This window comes from Callithrix jacchus, chromosome 15 (assembly GCF_049354715.1).
Source record: "Callithrix jacchus isolate 240 chromosome 15, calJac240_pri, whole genome shotgun sequence".
Taxonomy (NCBI): Eukaryota; Metazoa; Chordata; class Mammalia; order Primates; family Cebidae; genus Callithrix; species Callithrix jacchus.
In genome coordinates, this window is record NC_133516.1 from 47,855,790 (window position 1) to 47,878,843 (window position 23,054).

At 41.8% G+C, this 23,054-nt stretch overlaps 1 long non-coding RNA gene across 1 annotated transcript in view; it reads left to right on the plus strand.

The window, feature by feature from the left end:
• Positions 1 to 23,054, plus strand: part of LOC128929812 (uncharacterized) — a 40,809-nt gene that overhangs the window by 7,691 nt on the left and 10,064 nt on the right. The window contains exon 2 of the long non-coding RNA XR_008476975.2: positions 11,031 to 11,118. This is a non-coding gene — a long non-coding RNA (uncharacterized LOC128929812). The remainder of the gene's footprint in view (positions 1 to 11,030; positions 11,119 to 23,054) is intronic.

Consider the following 23,054-nt stretch of genomic DNA (forward strand, 5'->3'; position numbering starts at 1 on the left):
GCATGTATGCATGTGTGTTTCCCTTTCTCTCTGCTTTTCAGTGTGAGACAGAGCAAGTATTCATGACTCTGGCAGTTCAGCTCATCAGTTGAATACACAATACATTGGTTAATCCAAGGTGACCTTCGGGCTGAAACTCCATTTGCAAAGGCAGCTGCAGTACAACCATGAGGCAATTACGACATTGCAAGCCATGAGTGTAAAGTTAGAGAGATGATTTCTGGAAGGCCCCAAAGAGAGTTTTTACTTCTTAGTCTTATGACCAGAAATTCATGGCACATTAAGTCTTCCATCTGAAAGCTAAGAGAATCCCTTGTCACAGCTTCTAACTTCTAAGAGACTGCAGAGAGAAAATGTCAGGATTTCTCTGGATGAAAAGTATTCTCCAAGTATAGTGATACAATTCCAGCCAGAATACTAGGATTATAGGTGTGAGCCACCATGCCTGGCCCTCTATACTTTTAAGATTAAGGGAGGCCAAGCTTGGTGGCTCGTGCCTGTAATCCCAGCACTTTGGGAAGCCAAGGCAAATGAATCACCTGAGGTCAGGAGTTCAAGATCAGCCTGGCCAACATGGCGATACCCTGTCTCTACAAAAATAAAAAAATTAGCTGGGGGTGATGGTGGGTACCTGTAATCCCAGCTACTCAGGAGGCTGAGGTGGGACAATCGCTTGAACCTGGGAGGCAGAGGTTGCAATGAGCAAGATCTCATCACTGCATTCCAGCCTGGGCTAAAGAGACTCCATCTCAAAAAACAAACAATCAAAAAACAAAAGAAAAGCCCTCACCAAAAACCAGGCAGACACCAGCACTGTGCTGTTTATGCAGCCTGCAGAACTGTGAGCTAAATAAATGTCATCTTTATAAATTACCCAACCTCAGGTATTCCTTTATAGCAACACAAAACAGACAAAGACATCTGCTTGGAGATCAGTAGTGGCCATTGTTTTCATCATCTACTTAAAATTCTTGCTCCTGACTTTTAGAAATGGCCCATTGGTTTTCTTCGTAATAATGCCACTCTCAAGTTTGTTTCGTTCTGTTGATCTGGCTCTACTACTATGTACCGTGGGTAGGCACATGACCCAGACCTGAATAATTGGAGAAAGGCATATCCCTGTTCACAGTAATTGGCTCAGAAATGAGCATGTCACCCAAGCTGAGATCATGAGATGCCTGAGCTTTTGCTGAAAGTGGGTTGTCAGACTGCTGCTAAACATCTTCTCTAGCTACAAGGAGGTACCCTGTCTATAATAGGAGAGAATAAGCCAACAGAGAGGAAAGCAGGACCCAGAGATGGAGAACAGTGGCATCCTCTCAGAATCAGGAGCCAGCTATGTTAACACCTGTACAGTCTTTGGACCATTTGACTTTAAGCCAGTAATTTCTTCTGTGTTGTTAGGATAGGAGGATGTTCTATTACATGCAACCAAAAAACTTCTGACCATAGGGGCCACCCAAAGCTGCATTTATCGCTAGAAGAAAATGGATTTTTCTCCTTATTTTTAACTCCCAACCTTGTTTTTCTTTATTTTTATTTTTTTTTTTTTTGTGGGATGGAGTCTCACTCTATTCCCCAGGCCAGATTGCAGTGACACGACTTCGGCTCACTGCAACCTCGGCCTGCCATAACCCCCAACTTTGAATCAACATAGGAATCCAAAATAATCTCATCACATGAAGCTGGTTTCAGCATGTTTTGGCTTTACCTATATACAAGTGCCATACATAAAAATCTCAGCAAATAGCCCGGCACAGCAGCTCACACCTGTAATCCTAGCACTTTGGGAAGCCGAGACAAGAGGATCGCTTGAGCCCAGGAGTTTGAGATCAGCCTGAACAACACAGCAAGACCTCATCTCTAAAAAATAAAAATTAAAATTAACCAGGCATGGTGGGGTATGCCTCTTAATCCTAGCTCCTCAGGAGGTTGAGGGAGGATTACTTTAGCCCAGGAGTTTAAGTGAGCTATGATGATGATTAGTGAGCTATGATGATGATACTGTACTCCTGCTTGGGTGACAGAGGGTGACCCTGTCTCAAATAAATAAATAGATAAAAAATAAGCGAGTTAAAAGTGGAAGAATCCCAGTGATTCGTAACCTAAAAAGGCAAAGTGACTCTCCCAGGGCCATATGTTGTATTATGATTGAAGTGTCATGGTATCAGAGTCTTCTACTCTCTGTCACTATCTTTTTGTGAAATTAATTTGAAAATCTAATATTCCAAAAGCAACATAGCAATTACCAAATAATGATCAACTTAAAAAAAAAGTAAAATAGGATCAAAAGCATCAGAACACATCACTCATTGCTTCTTGGCCTTTTGGCTAAGATGTAGTGCAGAACACATCATGTATAATAAGGATAAGTCATATTTTATCAAGTTTGATTCCACTGTACATAAAAATAAATATATGTGCACATATATGTAGATATCTGTGGCATGAGCCTGATATGTATCTCGTCTTTTTAACTGTGGTGCATGCACTGTCTAAGCTTGAAAGCTTCTCCACTGCATACTTGGATTCCTTTATGAGGATGTTTTCATCTAAAAGGGAAAAAAAAGTGTATTTTTCATACCAATAAAGGGTCACCTGGCATTCCAGTCTAGCTAGCCCATGTGGATGGCCTGGATTCTAACAAAGATTCTGTGCCTGAGTTATGAACACAACATTTTTCTGTTTGTCTTCCACATCACTGAGCTACCAGCAACAAGAGTGTGCTTTTGGAAGGCTTTTGGGATTCTTTGGGGGATGAAAGTGCTGCATAAAATCAAGTCTGGTCTGTTTATGGATATAATTCCCTGTGCCCAGAGATCAGGATGTGCACTGCGGTCTGAATTACACTGCATCTGATTCTCATTAACTGCCTGTGATTTTCCCCCTGGATCCGGTTTCTCTGCCCTTTCTGAATAACTGTGCACATGGCTGGCTTCCGCAGATTGCTCAGCCCTGGTCATCTGCAATCGAGTCCACTGCTCTGTTATAACCTGTGCTGCAATTTGAGTGGACCCATATCAGGAGTGTTTTAGGCACAAACATTCTGTCTAATAATTAAATGGACTCCCTAAGCTGAATGCTGCTGCTTTAGAGTTTATTACCAATCACTATGGGAAAGGGGTAGATTTGATTTCTTAAGCCTGGAGAAAGAAAACTGAACAATAAAGGTTTATTACTAAAACTTGTATGATGCTGTCGGCTGAATTGTTTCCTCCTCAAATACATATATTGAAGCACTAACCCCTAATATGATTGTACTTGGTGAGAAGGCTTTTCAGAGGCAATTAAGGTTATAGGAGGTCATAAGGGTGGGGTCATAATGCAATAAAATTGGTGGTCTTCTAAGAACAGGAAAAAAGAAAGATCTTTCTCCTTTTTCACATGTGCAATGCATGCACCTGAGGAAAGACCAGCACATAGTGAGGTGGCTGTCTGCAAGCCTGGGAGAGGGCCCTCACCAGAACTTCATCTCAGGCTTCCATCCTCTAGAACTGTAAGAAAATACAGGTCTGTGGTTCAAGCCACCCAGTCTACAGTGTTTTGCTATGGCAGCCCGAGCTAAATGATAGCTGGCAAGCAAAGCCTATCTTAATCCTTTTTTAGTACAAGAAAAGGGTTGCAGATTTTTTTTTTTTTTTTTTTTGAGACAGAGTCTCATACTGTTGCCCAGGCTGGAATGCAATGGCGTGATCTTGGCTCACTGCAACCTCTGCCTCAGCGATTCTCCTGCTTCAGCTTCCTGATTAGCTGGGATTACAGTTGCACACAGGCACACCTGACTAATTTTTTCTGTTTTGAGTAGATGGGGGTCTCACTATGTTGGCTAGACTGGTCTTGAACTCCTGACCTTGTGATCTGCCCACCTCAGCCTTTCCAAAGTTCTGGGATTACAGGCATGAGCCACCATGCCCAGCAGCAGACTTCTAATTAACCTAATAAATACATATATAGTGCCTACTATGTGCCAGTCATGTTTTAAATCCTTAACAATTGTTAACTCATGCAATCTTCACAACTCTTAGTCAGGATGAGCTAAGTTGTGCTGCAGTGACAACTCCCAGATTTTAATGTTTAGAATCACAGGTGTGTATTTCTCCCTCACACCTGTCACTTTCTTGGATCTGGTAGGGGAAGGTAGAATAGGGGATGCTTTTACCTGGAAATGACGCTTCCCTTATGCTCACTTTTCATTGGCTAAAGCAAGTCACAGGCTTCCTTTAACTTTAAGAAGATGGGAAAGTGCTATCCCACCATGTTTCTGGAAAGAAGAGAACCAGACATATTTGTTGATCAGCAAAAATGACTACTGTAACCATTTTATGAAGAATATGCTTTTACTGTTCCTATTTTACAGATGAGAAAACAGAGAGTTATGTAACTTGTCCTAGATCACAAAACTAGTCAACAGAGTCAGATTACCAGGCTTAGCAAGTCAAAATACAAGACACCCAGTTAAATTTGAATGTCAGATAAACAACAAATCAATTTTTAGCAGAAATATGTCTTAAATCTGCATATGGGATATATTTATACTAAAAAAACTATTCATTGTTTATCTGAAATTCAAGTTTAACTGGGTGTCCTGTATTTTATCTGGCAACCCTAAGCCAGGCAATCCCCAGCCAGGATTTGAACCCAAGCATTTGGCTCCGGAGATGAATATTCAGTACTGTTGTCTTGCTTCTGCGACCTTCTTTTGTTCCTCTGCCAATGTTAATTTAATATTTATTCCTCAACCATATGAATAAGGCTGAAAGCAAATTTGAGGACTTTTCTATGGGGGTGAGGGATAAAAAGCCTTTTGAAAATATTTTTCCACTGATAGTTTCACGCAGAGTCCTGGGAGCTGGGGTGTGGGGGCCTGGGGGCGTAGGAGGAGATGGAGTCTCTCCTGTAGAAAAGAACCTGTCCATTTTCAAATGTGTCTAGTGATCTGCCGCCTAATGTTTCTTAGCTAATGGAAGGGAAATGTGGGGCAGATAATCAAAATGACAGTTAATCCCCAAAACTTTCCCCTGTGACTTTGAAGTGTGGCATGTTTGCCTTTTAAATTATGAAGCACTTAGGCTGATAATAAAATTAGTTTGCATTCTCTGACCACAGTAATTGAGGATTCAGGCTTGAGGAGTTGGATCCACACCAGTGGTAGACAGTGGGCATATAATTATGTATGGGAAATTAGAAAGAAAATTATGTATGTGAATAGGGTGAGTCTGAGGGGGAGTGTAAAGCCAGCTTAAGACCACATTTTTCAGATATTTTCCCACAAGGCTGATAGTTGACATGCAAATAATTGTTAACAGTGGTAATAGCTGATGCATGTTTAACATTTAATAAATACTTACTAATTGCTTGGCACACAGCCTGGTATAAAGTGGAAATTAAATATTTGTTAAATCAATGAATGATTGATACCCTATAAAGTAGGCACTATCATTTGCCTTATTTTACAAATGAGGAACAGGAAGTTAGGCTAAGTGACAATCTGATTAAAATCAGGCGAGGCTGGGCATGGTGGCTCACACCTGTAATCCCAGGACTTTGGGAGGCTGAGGCAGGTGGATCACAAGGTCAGGCATTCAAGACCAGCCTAGCCAAGTTGGTGAATCCCCATCTCTACTACAAATAAAATAAAAATTAGCCGTGCGTAGTGGCAGGCGCTTGTAATCCCAGCTACTCGGGAGGCTGAGGCAGAGAATTAATTGAAACCTGGGAGGCAGAGGTTGCAGTGAGCCAAGATCGTGCCACTGCAAATTCAGCCTGGGCAACAGCGAGACTCTGTCTCAAAAAAAAAAAAAAGAAAAAAATAATCAGGTTAACAACTTCTCCTCCTCCTCGTCATCGTCCTCCTCCTCCTCCTCCTCCTCGTCGTTGTCGTCCTCCTCCTCCTCCTCCTCCTTTTTCCTCCTCCTCCTTCTCCTCCTCCTCCTTCTTCTTTCTTCTTTTCTTCTTTTTTTCTTTTCTTCTTCTTCAAATCAGGGCAACTGCTGAAGATCTTTGGGCCTAGGCAAGAACTTTGATTTATCCGAGAATTAGTCAGCAGAGTTCCTAGTTCCTGATTACTACTCCTCTTGATTTGACTTGGTCTTCAAAGACTTTGAATCAAGCAACTGAAACTTGTGACCCATTGCCTCTATTAGGAATAATGGCTATTAAACAATTAGTAAGAATCGATTCACATGTCTGAGCCCTTGGATTAAAAAAATACCCAAGCACAGAAGATTAACATTTCAATGCTGCTATGTGGCCTGAGTTTCATGTAATTCCCTGCAAAAGGACACAGAATCTTTCCCTAGATGAGGTTTCAAAGCAAGGTCCAGTCATCTTTTGGTATTCATGGGGAATTGATTCTAGGACACTGGTGGATCATAAAATGCAAGGACGCTCAGTCCCTTTAATTAAATATAGTATTGTTTTTATATAACTTATGCACATCCACCTGCATACTTTTTCTTTTCTTTTTTACTGAGATGGAGTTTTACTGTGTTGCTCAGGCTGGGCATGAATGCCTGGGCTTGAGCAATCCTCTTGCCTCAGCCCCTGCAAAGTGTTGGGATTACAGGCATAAGCCACATGCCCAGCTACATCCTCCTGTGTACTTTAAATTATCTTTATATTACTTATAATACCTATCCAATGTAAATGCTATATAAATAAAATCAAGCATTGCTTTACAATGAGGATACCTTCTGAGAAATGGGTTTGAGTATTTCCTCATTGTTCAAACATCAGAGAGAGTACCTACACAAACCTAGATTGTACAGCCTGCTACACACAGAGGCTAGATGGTATAGCCTAATAGCCTCTTGCTCCTGGGCTCAAAGAAACCACCTACTCAGTGAGGCCCAGGCAGACTAATTTCAGGTATTAATACTGGAGATCCCTCAGTATCCCCTTATTGTGTGCCTTGATGCAAGGGCTGAGGAAAAGGAAAGTAAATGCAAGTCTGAAGAGTCTGTTTTTGGACAACAGGCTGCTCAACATTGACGTATTCCTTGGATACATATGTATTTTGAGATGGAGTCTTGCTCTGTTGCCCAGGCTGGAATGCAAGTCTTGATCTGGACTCACTGTAACCTTTGCCTCCTGGGTTCAAGCAATTCTCCTGCCTCAGCCTCCTGAGTTGCTGGGATTACAGGCATCTTTCACCACCCCCAGCTAATTTTTGTATTTTTAGTAGAGATGGGGTTTCACTGTCTTGGCCAGGCTGGTCTCAAACTCCTAACCTTGTGATTCCCAAAGTGCTGGAATTATAGGCGTGAGCCACCGTGCCTGGCCTCCTTTGGCTGTTTAACAAATTTCGGCGACCCACTAGGGATATATGAATAAGCTGGGCATTCACACCCCGTAGACTTAACAGAGTAGGAGAAAATACCAGTCAGCATTTCTATTGAAAATACTTTTATTTAGTTATTACTATATCCCAGGTTCTGTCCTAAGTTCTTTATCATGATATTATCTTTAAACCATCCAAACAGTCTTGTGGGCTTCTTTAACGCTGCTAATGGGTATGCAGCTTGGTAATGCCACTTTGGAAAACTGTTTGACAATACCTTCCAAGCTGAGCGTATGCAAACCCTATGACCCAGCAGTTCTACTCTTCTGTATTTACTGAGCAGAAATGCATACATGTGTTCACCAAAAGACATGTTTTAGAATGTTCATAGCAGCACTGTTCTGAGTGGGCCTAAATTCATCAGGCAGGATCCCTTTCGAAAGAGCCAGTAACTTCACATAGAGGGATTTCACTGCTCTTCTGAAGTGGTGATGCCAACCGCCTATAGAGAGGACCACACAGTAAGGAACTATGGGGCCCTTTAGCAGCTGAGAACAGACATTGGCTGACAGGCAGCAAAGAAGTGGGAACCTCAGTCTTAGGAACACAAGGAATCAAATTCTGTAAGCATCTGTATTAGCTTGGAAGAAGACCCCAAGCTCCACATGAGGATGCAGCCTGGCTGACCCCTTGAATTCAGCCTTATGAGAACCCTGAACAAAGAATCCAGATAAGCCATGCCCAGACTTCAGAGCTGCAAAAACTGAGATGATGAGTGAATGTTGGCTGGGTACAGTGGCTCACACCTGTAATCCCAGCACTTTGGGAGGCCGAGGTGGGAGGATAGCTTGAGCCAAGGAGTTTGAGACCAGCTTGGACAACATAATGAGACCTTGTCTCTACAAAAAATTTTTAAATTGTTAGCCCGGTGTAATATTACCCTCAGGTACACTGGCTTACACATGTAATCCTAGCACTTTGGAAGGCTGAGGCAGGAGGATCACTTGAGCCTAGGAATTTAGGCCCAGCCTGGATAACATAATGAGACCATATCTCTACAAAAAATTTTTAAAAATATTTTCTGGCCCACCTGTAGTCCCAGCCACTCAGGACGCTGAGGTGGGATGATCATTTGAGCCCAGGAGGTGGAGGTTGCAGTGAGTCCAGATCATGCCACTCCACTCCAGCCTGGGCAACAGAGGAGGACTCTATCTCAAAAAAACAAAACAAAACAAAAATAAGTGAATGTTGTTTTAAGCCATTAAGTTTCTGGTAACTTGTTACACATTAGAAAACTAAAAACTTGGCTGGGTGCGGTGGCTCATGCCTGTAATCCATGCACTTAGGGAGGCTGACGAGGGTGGACCACCTGAGGTCAGGAGTTTGAGACCAGCCTAACCAACATGGTAAAAACCCTGTCTCTATAAAAAATAAAAATAAAAAAATAGCCAGGCATAGTGGCAGGTACCTGTAATCCTGGCTACTTGGGACACTGAGACAGGAAGAATTGCTTGAACCCAGGAAGTGGTGGTTATGGTGAGTCGAGATCATGCCATTGCACTCCAGCCTGGGTGACAAAGCGAGGCTCTATCTCAAAAAAAGAAACAACAACAACAACAAAAAAAACTAAAAACTTACAAAACATCACCTTTTTCTCTCTAAGGCGATATGTGAAACTCTGGTGTCTCAAATTCTTTGTGTATGCTTAAGATGATTTTTATTCTGCAACTCCTAATTGAGAGGTGGTTATTTCCTTGTCTTTGCTACTCATTTTTAAAACATTGATACATCAGCCAGGCACGGTGGCGCCTGTAATCCGAGCACTTTAGGAGGCCGAGGTGGGTGGATCACCTGAGGTTAGGAGTTTGAAATGAGCCTGGCCAACGTGGTGAAACCCTGTCTCTGATAAAAATACAAAAATTAGCCGGGTGTGGTGGCACATGCCTGTAATCCCAGCTACTTGGGAGGCTGAAGCAGAAGAATTGCTTGAACCTGGGAGGTGGAGGTTGCAGTGAGCTGACATAGTGCTATTGCACTCCAACATGTGCAACAAGAGTAAAACTCCATCTCAAAAAGAAAATCTATACATCCTGTTATAATTATTGTTTCAATTATCAACCTTTAAAAGGATAAATAGGGGCTGGACAAGGTGGCTCATGCCTCTAATCTCAGCACCTTGGGAGGCCGAGGTGGGTGGATCATGAGGTCAGGGGATCGAGATCCTGGCTAACATGATGAAACCCCATCTCTACTAAAAATACAAAAAAAAAAAAAAAATAGACCTGGTGCCATGCCCCCGTTATCCCAGCTACTTTGGAGGCTGAGGCAGGGGAATCACTTGGACCAGGGACGGAAGGTTGCAGTGAGCCGAGATTACGCCACAGCACTCTAGCATGGGTGACAGAGTGAGACTCCTTCTCAAAAAAAAAAAAAAAAGTAAATAAATTATGGTATGGTGGTATAGTCATACAGTGGAACACTGTGCAGCAATGCACGTGAATTATCTATAATTACATACAAAGGATGAGTATATTTCACAAATATTCAATCTTTTATAAAGTTTGAAGACAGGGAAAAATACTGTATTAGACATTGGATAGTGGTTAGTCTTAGGGGATGGTGAGACAGGCAGAATTCTAAGGTGGGGACATGATATCTGCCCCCTAAGGTTGCTCCTTCGTATAATCCGTGTTCCTCAAGTATAGGTGTGACCTGTGACTTGGTGGACTATCACTCCTGTTATTAAGGTCCCTAATCACCCAGGAGAGTATCATGGGTCGGCCTGTCCTAATCAGGCAAGCTCCTACAATGAGCAGTCAGAGGTAAGAGACAGAAGTCAGAATGACAAGCTGCTTCTAGCTTGGAAGGGAGCCACTGTTGTGAGCTGTCTATGGGGCAGGAACCACATGGCAAGGAACTGGGCAGCCTGCAGGAGCTGAGAGTGGGCCCTTGCCAACAGCTAGCAAGGGAGGGAGCTGGACCCATGTTATACAGCCATCAGGAGCTGATTCTGCCAGCGATTCCAACGAGCTCAAGTCCTGAATGAGAACCCAAGCCTTGGCTGACATCTTGATTGCTAACTCATGAGGCCTGAGATATAGCTAAGCTGTGCCTGCACTCCTGACCCATGGAAACTGAGATAATAAATCTGTGTTGTTTTAAGCTACTCAACTTGTAGTAGTGGGATACATAGCAGTAGAAACCTAACACAGAGGGTAGGGACGAGAAGGAGGCTACTGGGCATTGAGAGTGTTCTGTTTCTTAATCTAAGTGATGGTCACATGCGTATATGTAATTTGTGAAGTTTGTATTTTACACTTAGGATGTGTACACTTTTCTCTATGTATTATATACTTGATACAAAGTTATTTAAAAGTGAATCTTTTGAAATTGGTTGCATATTATAATCTCTGCTCTATAGTTGAGGATATGGAAGCCCAGAGACACCCAAGCCCAGGCCCACCTGAATCCACTGTGCTCTGTGGTCTGTATTGTAGCCTATCCATCTTGTTAATGGTCAGAAAACAGAAATAGCCCCTTGGTGGTGCTACTCTTGGTAAAATACTTAAAAAAAAGGGGGGGTGGTGGGGGAATAACTCCTTAGAATTAGAATGAGTCAGACCTTTGATATATGTTATTTTGATTGTTCAGGAGACCCTGATAATAATTGCAGTCATTCTCTAGTGCTGCAGTAAGGGACCTCTGATAAATGTGACCTTTTATTGCTGTCCGTTGCCACTCCTCTTTACAGGGACTGACAACAAATGTATCTACTAGAGATTCTGGCTTTTGACCCCGCCTGTCAACAACTGAGAAGGAAAGGAGAGATAAGGAGTGAGGTAAGAGTTCACCCAAGATGTGTTTGTTCAGGAAAAAGCATTTATTACAACAGCACTTTCTTTAAAAATGCAACAAACCAAAAGCCTAGCAACAATCTTCCAAAGATTACCAAAACACTATCAATAAACAATCACTTAAGCAGAATCAAACAACTTCAGAAATTAAGAACCTAAAGTTTAAAAATTATTCTCCTTAAAAATAACAACTACTGCCGGGCAAAGTGGCTCATGCCTATAATCCCAGCACTTTGGAAGTCCCAGGCGGGTGGCTTACCTGAGGTCGGGAGTTCAAGACCAGCCTGACCAACATGGAGGAACCCCCATCTCTACTAAAAATACAAAATTAGCAGGGCGTGGTGGTGCGTGTCTGTAATCCCAGCTGAGATTGCGCCATTGTACTTCAACCTGGGCAACGAAAGCAAAACTCTGTCTCAAAAAACAAACAAAACCCCACAAAAACAAAAAACTACACTGTCCCATACAGTAGCCAAGTGTGGTTATTGACCTCTTGAAAGATAGTCTTAATTGAAATGTGCTATGTAAATACACATTTCAAATACTTAGAAAAAAAGAATGTAAATATTTCAGTGGCATTATGTTGATTATATGTTGAAATCATAATTTTTAGACATTGGGCTACGTAAGATATATTATTAGGAACTAGAATATACAAAATTTCATCTGTCACTCATATTACATTTCCATTGGATGCATTGATTTAGTACATTGCAGGTTCTTCACAAAAGACATATACAAAGGAAAAAAATAGGGCTTTAATTTTTTTTTTTTGAGAGGGAGTTTTACTCTTGTTGCCCAGGCTGGAGTGCAATGACGTGATCCTGGTTCACTGCAACCTCTGCCTGCTGGGTTCAAGTGATTCTCCTGCCTCAGCTTCCTGAGTAGCTGGGATTATAGGCACACACCACCACACCCAGCTTATTTTTGTATTTTTAATAGAGATGGGGTTTCACCATGTTGGCCAGGCTGGTCTCGACCTCCTGACCTCAGGTGATCCACCCACCTTGGCCACCCAAAGTGCTGGGATTATAGGCGTGAGCCACCACGCCCGGCTTAAGGCTTTAATTTTATGCCATCATTATTTGTTTGGTTTTGTTTATTGTTGTTTTAAGAGATAGAGTCTCCCTATGTCACCCAGGCTGGAGTACAGTGGCACAGTCAGAGCTCACTGCCACTTCAAACTCTGGTGCTCAAGCCATCCTCCCTCTTCCTCCTCCCAAAGGATTACAAGTGTGAACCCTTGGGCCTGGCCCATTATTTGTTTGTTGTTGATATTTTTCTTTGTTTTTGAGGCAGGTTCTTGCTTTGTAACCCAGGCAGGAGTGCAGTGGTGCCAACGTGGCTCAAGGTAGCCTCAACCCCTTGGGCTTAAGCGATCCTCCCACCTTAGGTCCCCATATATCTGGAACTACAGGTGTAAGTCGCCATACCAGGCTAAGTTTTGTATTTTTTGTAGAGTCAGGGTTTCACCATGTTGCTCAGGCTGGTCTTGAACTCCTGAGCTCAAGAGATCTTCCCATCTTAGCCTCCCAAACTGCTGAGATTACAGGTGTGAGCTACCACATCCAGCCTCATTACATGTTTTTAAAATTATCTTTTTTTCTGATTATAAATGTATTATAACATAGTAAAAAAGATTGGACACATAGAAAATCATAAATTAGAAAGCAAAATCTCTCCTTTAAGCTGAATCATTTTAATTAACATTATGGCCTATATTCTTATAAACTCTCTCTCTCTCTATCTTTATATACATACATATATATATGTATATATATATGTACACCCACATACTGTATATGATCTATTATATAAACATTATTTTGGCTAAATCTATCATGGACTTTTTTCTGTAATAATACATAGGTGGCTAGTTCACTATGTAAATGTATTTATTTACACAATCTCCTATTGATTTAGGTTGGGTTTTTTCTTTCTTATGAAGACTTCCACTGCTACTGATGACCCCATGCATACATCTTTTTGTACTTGTTCAGTTATTTCCTTAGGATCCATTCCTATAGCATTGTTGGGTCAAAAAAAAAAAAAAAAAACAGATGACACATTTTTGATTCCTACAGTGCCTTGTTTGTTAGTTTGTGTTTTACTCTTAACAATAAGTTCTCAGGCTTAGAGAACATCTATTTTTGGTGTATTGCACCCTGCATGGTTGTGGGCAGGGATCATCTCTTATGGGTTCCCCTCTCACTCCCTGCTTCCATACCCCTTTCAGCTTTTGAGGCTCAAAGATGGTTCAGGTTTTGATTCTTTAGAAAAGAAGTTGGTTGGTATCCTTAGGGAAGAATGTAATTAAAATGACCATGGACTTTTCTAATTCTTGAAACTGAACCATCACCTAGGGCACTGTCCAGCTTACAGGTGCCTCCTGTAGACTCAAGTGCTGCTGTTGGTTTCAATCAGCGTTGAGCTAAGTGGTGGAGTCTTACATGGCTCAAGAGTGCAACCTATGGGCCAGGTGTGGTGGCTCATGCCTGTAATCCCAAGCACTTTGGGAGTCTGAGGTGGGTGGTAGATACCTGAGGTTAGGAATTTGAGACCAACCTGGCCAACATGGTGAAACCCTATTCTACTAAAAATATGAAAATAAGCCAGACATGGTAGTGGGTGCCTATAATCCCAGCTACTTGGGAGACTAAGGCAAGAGAATTACTTGAACCAGGGAGGAGGGGGTTGCAGTGAGCTGAGATTGTGCCACTGCACTCCAGGCTGGGTGATGGAGTGAGACTTCATTTCAAAAAAAAAAAGGAGGCAACCTAAGTGTAAGGACACCTTTAGAAGGAAGCTGTGGGCAAGGCAAGCACTGACAAGCTGGTAAAGTAACAAGCTGGTAAAGTCCCTTTGATTAGGAACATATAAAGCAAATTATTAATGGGGTGCCATGATCATTTTCACTGTGGATGAATCTGTGAATGTTAATAAATATTTAGTGTAAGAGATATCTCATTGCAACACAGATAGTTTCAACCTCCTTGCCAAGTGCTTGGGGCTTAGTGCCTACTCTAGAAATGTTATTATGTTGAATTGGCTATGAAGAAATAGTAAATATCAACTAGCCAGGCTCAGTGGCTCACATCTGTAATTCCAGCACTTTGGGAGGCCGAGGCAAGAGGATCCCTTTGAGCTCAGGAGGTCATGACCAGCCTGGACACATGGTGAAACCCTGTCTCTACAAAAAAATTAGCCAGGGGGTGCTGATTTGCACCTTCAGTCCCAGCTACTTGGGAGGCTGAGGTTGGGGGATGACTTGAACGCCGGAGGCGGAGATTGCAGCGGGCAGAGATTGAGCCCTGCACTACAGCCCAGGAGACACAGTGAAACCTTATCTCAAAAAAAAAAAAAAAAAGAAAAGAAAAGAAAAAGAAGAGTCAACTGGCCTTAGCACTGGTAGGATCAGGAAGCATCATGTAAGTCATCTAGTCATATCACATTCTAGAAACGTGCTTCAGTCCTACCATTGAACAACCTTAGGATTCAAAACCACCAGATTAATGGTCTATGTATTTTTTTCATGGGGAAAATTGAAAATGTCAGCTACAGAGTTCTAAAAGTTCTTTTATTATCAATTCCTAGCAATCTTACTGTGTTACCACATCAAGGAGTACCTGGAAATTAGTACATGCTCAATTGCCCTTATTTACTGAAATGAATGCCATGTACCCAATTATTATGCTAGTAGAATGTGTCAGTTTATTAGAAATACATCAACTATTCTGTATTCTGGAAACCTTTTTTTTTGGATTTCAGATATATATCTCTAGAGATTAAAACTCTATAGGTTAACATTCTGTACAGTTTTTCATGAGGTGTTTTTCTTTTTCTTTTTTTCTTTTTTTGAGGCAGTCTTGTTCTGTCACCAGGCTGGAGTACAGTGGCACCATCTCTGCTCACTGTGACCTCTGCCTCTCGGGTTCAGGTGATTCTTCTGCCTCAGCCTTTCAAGTAGCTGTGATTACAGGCACCAACAACCCCACTCAGCTTTTTCTTTTTTTTTTTTTTAAGTAGAGACAGGGTCTCACCATGTTGGCCAGGCTGGTCTCAAACTCCTGACCTTAAGTGATCTGCCTGCCTCAGCCTCCCAAAGTGCCGAGATTACAGGAGTAAGATAACTTGCCTGGTCAAGAATTCCCTCTACCCACCACTGGCAAAATGGTATCCACTGGAGCATAATGGAAATGTTCTTAGTAGGGCTTGAATACTTTCTCCCAGACTGTGGAAGGCCCAGAACCTGACTTATATGGAAAACTGAAGGTGAGAGGCTGATGGGACCATCGTGCTGGCAAAGGCTATAGAGTGGGCTTTGAACCAAGAGTGTGGATGCCCTGTTGGCATGAGTAGCCTTCTTTTAATCTCTTGGAAGAACCCTACTCTGAAAAAGAGTGTAGCAGAATGTGGCAGTATGGACTGGGGCAGACCAGGAAGGGCCACATAAGCAGTCAGCAAAATAATGCATTTACTAAGAAAATAGGGCACCATCAGAAGTCCCTAGTTTAGGTTGGGTGTGGTAGCTCATGCCTGTAACCCCAGCACTTTGGGATACTGAGGTGGGCAGATCACTTGTGGCCAGGAGTTCGAGACCAGTCTGGCCAATACGGTGAAACCCCATTTCTAGTAAAAATACAAAAATTAGCCCAGCATGGTGGTGCACGCCTGTAGTCCTAGGTACTCTGGAGACTGAGGTGGAAGGATAGCCTGAACCTGGGAGGCAGAGGTTGCAGTGAGCTGAGATTGTGTCACTGCACTCCAGGCTGGTGAGATAGCAAGACTGTCTCAAAAAAAAGAAAAAAAAGAACAGAAAAGAAGAATAAATCCTTACTTTGGAGCTGGGGGGAGTGGTGAGTCTCCAAAGAACCGATAAAACTGCCCCAGTAGGGAAAGAGGCAATGTTTGAGATACGTTACCAGTTCAGTGAGAACATATTGTTCCCTTCTGTAAGCTCCTCTCGCATTCCCAACCCCAATCCTCTGGGGTCCAGGAGTAGCAAAGAGTGGTTAAAAGAGAAGTCAGAAAGGCCGTGCATGGTGGCTCAGGCCTGTAATCCCAATGCTTTGGGAGGCTGAGTCAGACGGATCACCTGAGGTCAGGAGTTTGAGACCAGCCTGGCCAACATGGTGAAACCCTGTCTTTACTAAAATTACAAAAATTAGGCACCGGCCTGTTAATCCCAGTTACTTGGGAGGCTGAGGTGGGAGAATCACTTGAATCCAGGAGGCAGAGGTTGCGGTGAGCTGAGATCATGCCACTGCACTCCAGCCTGGGTGAGGGAGCAAGACTCCAGCTAAAAAAAAGAAGAAGAAGAAGAAGAAGAAGAAAGAGAGCAAGGGAGAAGGCAGAACAAGGAAAGAAACAACAAATCAGCCGGGCACAGTGGCTCATGCCTGTTGTCCCAGCACTTTGGGAGGCCAAGGCAGGTGGATCACAAGGTCAAGAGATTGAGACCATCCTGGCCAACATGGTGAAACCCCGTCTCTAAGAAAAGAAAGAAAGAAAGAGAGAGAGAGAGAGAGAGAGAGAGAGAGAGAGAGAGAGAGGGAGAGAGAAGAAAGAAAGGAAGAAAGAAAGAAAGAAGAAAGAAAGAAAGAAAGAAAGAAAGAAAGAAAGAAAGAAAGAAAGAAAGAAAGAAAGAAAGAAAGAAAAGAAAGAAACTACAAATCCCTCTTGCTTCTTTCTCATCTGGGGTTGAGTCTGAGCTGCTGGAGAGAAAAGCTGGGTGAATGAGAGACTGAAGTTTTGATATTACACTATGTTGGACATTTGGAGTCCTGAAAATGTGATTGTTACTATTTGAATCTTTTTGGAGACGCCAAGGAATCTGCCCTGGACATTCACCTGGGATAGGGAAGGAAAACACAACAGAGAAAATTTGAAGATAGCAATGGAGGAGATAAATTTGCTTCCTTCTGTACCTTATCAAACCAAACTCATTTAATTAGCAAGTTTCTCCCAGTAAACCCTTAGTACCATGTAAACTATTTCAGTTGCATACAACGTGAGATAACCTGATTGACAGTGATTGTGTGCAACTCCTTAGTTAGAAATCCATGAAGATTCTCTGCTAGAAGCAGATGGTTTTCTTGGGGCTAAACAGAACCCTGGTCCATGGGAGTGTAGCATCAGTATCACCTGCTGCTGGAAATGCAGAATCCCAGGGCCTACCCCAGACTTATATCATCTGTGTCTTAACAAGACCCCCCAGGTGATCCATGTGCACATTGGAGTTTGAAAAGCATTAATTCGATAACTCAGTATGTTTTACCTTGTCTCCTAGGCAGGAAAATCCTCATTTTGATCTCAGTATTGTGGGACGCTGAATAGGAAGGAGCTCAGAATCATGAAATCTGGGCCCTACCTGTGTTATGCTGGTTGAATCACTTTTTAGACTCTCCTTCTAGTTTCTTGTAGTTATTTTAATCAGATGAATTATAAGGTCCCATGTGGCTCTGACATTGTGTAATTCTAAGAAATTTTGGTTGAATCAAAAGAAAAAATAAAGCCCAGTTAAAATTTAATAAACCTGGTGAAAAATTGATTAGAGTCACTACAGCTTCACCGTGTTGCTGTGCAACTGTGATGGAGGCTATTGTCCATGCATCCCTGCTCATCACTCCGTCCTTTGTTAGCTCAAATGAAAAGTCATTTCCTGTTTAAGAACAATTATCCCTCCTGTATTGAAGAAGAAGCATATTTGATCAGGAAAAAAGATTATTGCCACAACAAAATGATATTTAGACTGGTGGGCTGCCAGCAGCTTCCAAATCATTCGTATTGGAATGATTAGTAAATTCTTTTTTTTTTTTTTTTTTTGAGACAGTCTCACTCAGTCACCCAGGCTGGAGTGCAATGGCGCAATCTTGGCTCACTGCAACTTCTGCCTCCCAGGTTCAAGCAATTCTCCTGCCTCAGCCTCCCAAGTAGATGGGATTAAAGGCACTCACCACGACGCCTGGCTAATTTTTTGTATTTTTAGTAGAGATGGGGTTTTGCCATGTTGGACATGCTGGTCTTAAACTTCTGACCTCAGGTGATCCACCCTGCTTGGCCTCCCAAAGTACTGGGATTATAGGCATAAGCCACCATACCCAGCCAAGTAAATTCTTTATTTAGAAAGCATATGGTTGTTTTCATGTGTAAGGCTTTCTTTCTTTCTTTTTTTTTTTAAGAAAAGGAGAATTGCTCTGAAGTAATCACACACATAGAACAAACTCTAATTTGACCTTGGTAATGCACGTTATGTGTTGGTGTAGACAAACAAGAATGCTAGAGCCAGTACTTAAGAATATATATCAGGTGCATCGCTGACTTACTGTGTGATGTTGGCAAAGGCTTTTACCTCTTCTATTTTTCAGTTCTGCTACCATAAAAGTGATTGAATTGGATTATTCCAGCCTGCATATTAATTACTGTTCCTGATAGAGGTTGCCTGGAACTTTGGGTTGAGAAGTACAGCAGGGCCTCAAGCAAGTTTAGAGGGAAAGAATCAATTAGTCATGTCTGCTATGAGCAAGGCAATAGGGAATGACCAAGTAATTCCATTTGTTTGCAAATTTCTGGGTTAGAAGCTTTCGGAGGACATTGACTATTTTGAATGTTTTCAGTATGAAAACAGTTTAAAAGGATTTTACTATAGGATAAAAATAAAGAGAGAGAATTTGATTTCTAGATTTACTGTTATTTGTTTTTGTTTTGAGTCCGGGTCTCACTCTCACCCAGCCTGGAATGCAGTGGCGTAATCGAACTCCCTTGGTGGCTCAAAGGATCCTCCTGCCTCAGCCTCCCATGGTGCACTCCACCATGTGAAGCTGATTTTTTGTATTTTTTTGTAGAGATGGGGTTTCCCTATGTTGCCCGGGCTGGTCTTGAACTCCTGGGCTCAAGCAATCTGCCTGCCTTGGCCTCCAAAAGTGCTGGAATTACAGGCATGAGCCACTTCGCTTCTTTGGAGTCTTGTAACAGCTTGAAGTTTATGTGTGTTTTTCTGTTTTTGATAACAACATGCAGGATAAGCTCTGAAGAGAAGGAAATCTGCTTGGATTTAAAAGAAATTCAGTGTGAGATATTGGATAGGCTGAAAGTGATTTATGAAATGAGTTCTCTGTTTTGTTAAAACATAGATTGTTGTTCCATTTGGGGACCATTATATGAAACAGATGCCTAATCTATAAACCAGCCACCCTGCAGTAAGGAAGATGGCATTTTAAAATAAATTACTGTGGACCCAGGAAGTAAAAGTGTGGATGAACAAATTTTTATTGTCTTCTGAGTGTAGGAATCATCTTATCAATCATCTGTTTGGGTCAATCTTCCCCCCAGTGCTTGTTAAGGGGATTGGTGATGAGGAAAGGGTTAAAAGTTCTGCCTAGAAACTCTTTCTCTGACCTAACAAGGCCCTCCTCAGGTTTGACAGGAACAGCGGCAGAATTGTGGACTTTTCCAGCTTTGTCAAGAAAGCACTGCTGTTGCGTTTGGGTTTCAGTTTCAAATGTCATCCCCAAAAGGAAACTGGATTAGAGTAGTTTGTAGAGTTCAGAGAAGGAGTACATTTATAGTTGTTGATTTTTTTCCTTTTCTTTCATTGAGCTCTTTAGTGGGTCTACTTTCTACTTCCCATTATAAAAATGAAAATTTTGGCTGAGCATGGTGGCTCAGGTCTCTAATCACAGCACTTTGGGAGGCTGAGGAGTGAGGGGAGGGAGGATTGCTTGATACTAGGAGTTTGAGACCAGCCCTGGCAACATAGCAAGACCCCGTCTATACAAAAAAAATAAGCAACATTAGCCAGGTGTGTTGGTGCACAGTCTATAGTCCTAGCTACTCAGGAGGCCGCAGTGGGTAGATTGCTTGAGTCCAGGACTTTGAGACCAGCCTGGGAAACAGGGAGATCTTGTCACTACAAAAAATGTAAAGATTAGGTGGGTGTGGGGGTACACACCTGTGGTCTCAGCTACTTAGAAGACTGAGGTAGGAGGATTGCTTAGGTTTGGGAATGGAGGCTGCAGTGAGCAATGATTGTGCCACTGTGCTTCAGCCTGGGTGCCAGAGTGAGACTCTGTTTTTTTGTCTTAAAAAAAAAGTCATTAGAGAAATGCAAAGCAAAACCACATTGAGATACCATATCATGCCAGTTAGAATGGTGATCATTAAAAAGTCTGGAGACAACAGATGCTAGAGAGGATGTGGAGAAATAGGAACAATTTTACACCATTGGTGGAGTGTAAATTAGTTCAGCCATTGTGGAAGACAGTGTGGCGATTCCTCAAGGATCTAGAAATAGAAATACCATTTGACTCAGCAATCCCATTACTGCGTATGTACCCAAAGGATTATAAATCATTCTGTTATAAAGACACATGCACACGTATGTTCATTGCAGCACTGTTTACAATAGCAAAGACTTGGAACCAACCCAAATTCCCATCAAGGATAGACTGGATAAAGAAAATGTGGCACATATACACCATGGAATACTATGCAGCCATAAAAAAGGATGAGTTCATGTCCTTTGCAGGGAGGTTGGGGAGGGATAACATTAAGAGAAATGCCTAATGTAGGTGAAGGGAGGATGGAGACAGCAAACTACCATGGCATGTGTATACCCATGTAAAAATCCTGCAAGATATGTGTATGTACCCCAGAACTTAAAGTATAATTAAGAAAAGGAAGAAAATTTCATCATTTTCATGTCATTTCTTGACTTTTTGATAGTTTTCTGATAGACCCAGCTAATGATCATTCTCTGTACCTGAAAGCCACAAGTTGATTCATTTGTTCATTGGTTTAGTAAAAAGTATTCATTTAACTGTGAGGGAGAGGAAGACATGTGGCTGGCCATCCAGGTTATAGTGATGTTTATATAAGACATGTTCCATCTTCAAGGTTTACAACCCATCAAGGGGCCATAAATACAGTATATCCAAAGTGACAGGTAATTCAAATATGAGTTCTGATTTTGGAAATCCTTTTTCATTTTAGAAGACATTAATCATTTTCTTTAGTTTGATTTTATTTTTTGAGTTGATAATATAGTCACATGGTTCAAAAATAAAAGTGAAATCAAAATAAGTCTTATTCTAATTCCTGACCTGACCTACCTAATTTCCTATCCTTTGGCCTCTTATATATAACAATGCTTAATAATTTTCTTCATAGCCTTCTGGTATTTATTTTTGCACAGATGTAAATGTATTCTTACTGTCCCTCCTTTTACATAGAAGTTCGGATACTATATTACTGTTTTGCATGCTCTTTTTCAACTAATTGCTTTCCTGTGACATTTCACAGGGCAGAGAGAACTTCATTCTCTTTTTCATAGTGTGAATATTGTGTAGAAGTACTGTGGCTTGTTCACCTGCTCACCTCTAGATGAACATTTGGGTATTCCCAGCCTCTGGCTCATGTACACAACTCTACAACCAATACCAGGGTATATCTGAAACTTCATGTAGTGCTGGTTTAGGTTTAGATGTGAAACAAATTCCCAGGAGTGAAATTGCTGAATAAAAAAGTAAATGCATCTGTAATTTTGATAGAGATTGCCAATCAGCTCTTCAAAGCTTTGTCATTTTGCACTCTCATCAGCAATTGATGAGAGTACTTCATTCTACTATTGATTATAAAATATGTTGTAAAACTTTTGGATTGGATTTTTGACAATTTGCTAGGAAAAAAAAATGATATCCCTTCTTAACTTTGATATGCACTTTTCTAATTAAAAGTGAGGCTAGGCCGGGTATGGGGCTCATGCCTGTAATCTCAGTACTTTGAATGGCTGGGGAGGGCACATTGCTTGAGCCCAGGAGTTTGAGACCAACCTGGGAAACACGGTGAAACCCTGGCTCTACAAAAAGTAGAGAAAGTAACCAGGTGTGGTGGTATGTGCCTGTTGTCCCAGAAACTCAGGAGGCTGAGTTGGGAGGTTCACCTGAGCCCAGGCAGGTCGAGGCTGCAGTGAGCCGTGATCGCACCACTGTACTCCAGCCTGGGGAACAGAGTGAGACCCTGTCTCAAAAACAAAACAAAACAAAAATGAGATTAAATATATTTTTATATGGTTAAGAGACCCTTATATATTTCTTTTTTTGTGATCTGTCAATGGTTTTTGGTCATATTGCTATTGCTTTGTTGATTGTTTAAAAATAATTTCTCAGAAAAATTTAGTCTTCTTCATGAACATTTATTCTAAAGATCTTCTTTTTTTCCTTTTTTTCAGGGGGGGGCGGTGGGCAGGGATGAGTCTTGCTATGTTGTCCAGGCTGAACTCAAACTCCTGGGTTCAAGCAATCATTCTCCTTTACCTCTTGAGTCTAAGCTAAATTCTCTATATATGTGAACTTGTTTAACCCTCAGCAAGCTTGGGAATGGAGTATTGCCAGACTATTTTAAAAATGGGGAAAGAGGGGTTCAGAATAGTTAAGTGACTTAGGCATACAGTCAGGCAGAGGCAAAACCGATGTCTGGAACCAAGCCTTACTACTAAATTCTACCCTCTTAATTGCCCAGCGCTACAGTTTTTCTTAGGTGGAGTCCAGAGTTAACTCATTCTAACTGATCTTTGTTTCCCAAATACACAAGATGATGGAGGAGTGTGTTGCTGAGCTCATGTTGTATAGTATGTGAGACTCCAGCTGGGATAAGAAACAAGCCGTGCATAATCCACCCAATGAATAATGCCCAGGGAGATAGATTGTACACTTGCTCCTACCCTGGAGAGCTGTATGGTAGTGTGACTAAAGCCAAGAAGAAACAGAAATGATACATGGCTGAAATTACACAGGAAAAGGATCACATTGAGGCAAGCGTCATAAGGTGCACATGAGCACTGTGAACCAAGCGTGTAAATCAAACATCACCAAAAGTGGTTCCCATTAAGGGCCCAGAAAAATTTTAAATGTTGCAGTTATTTC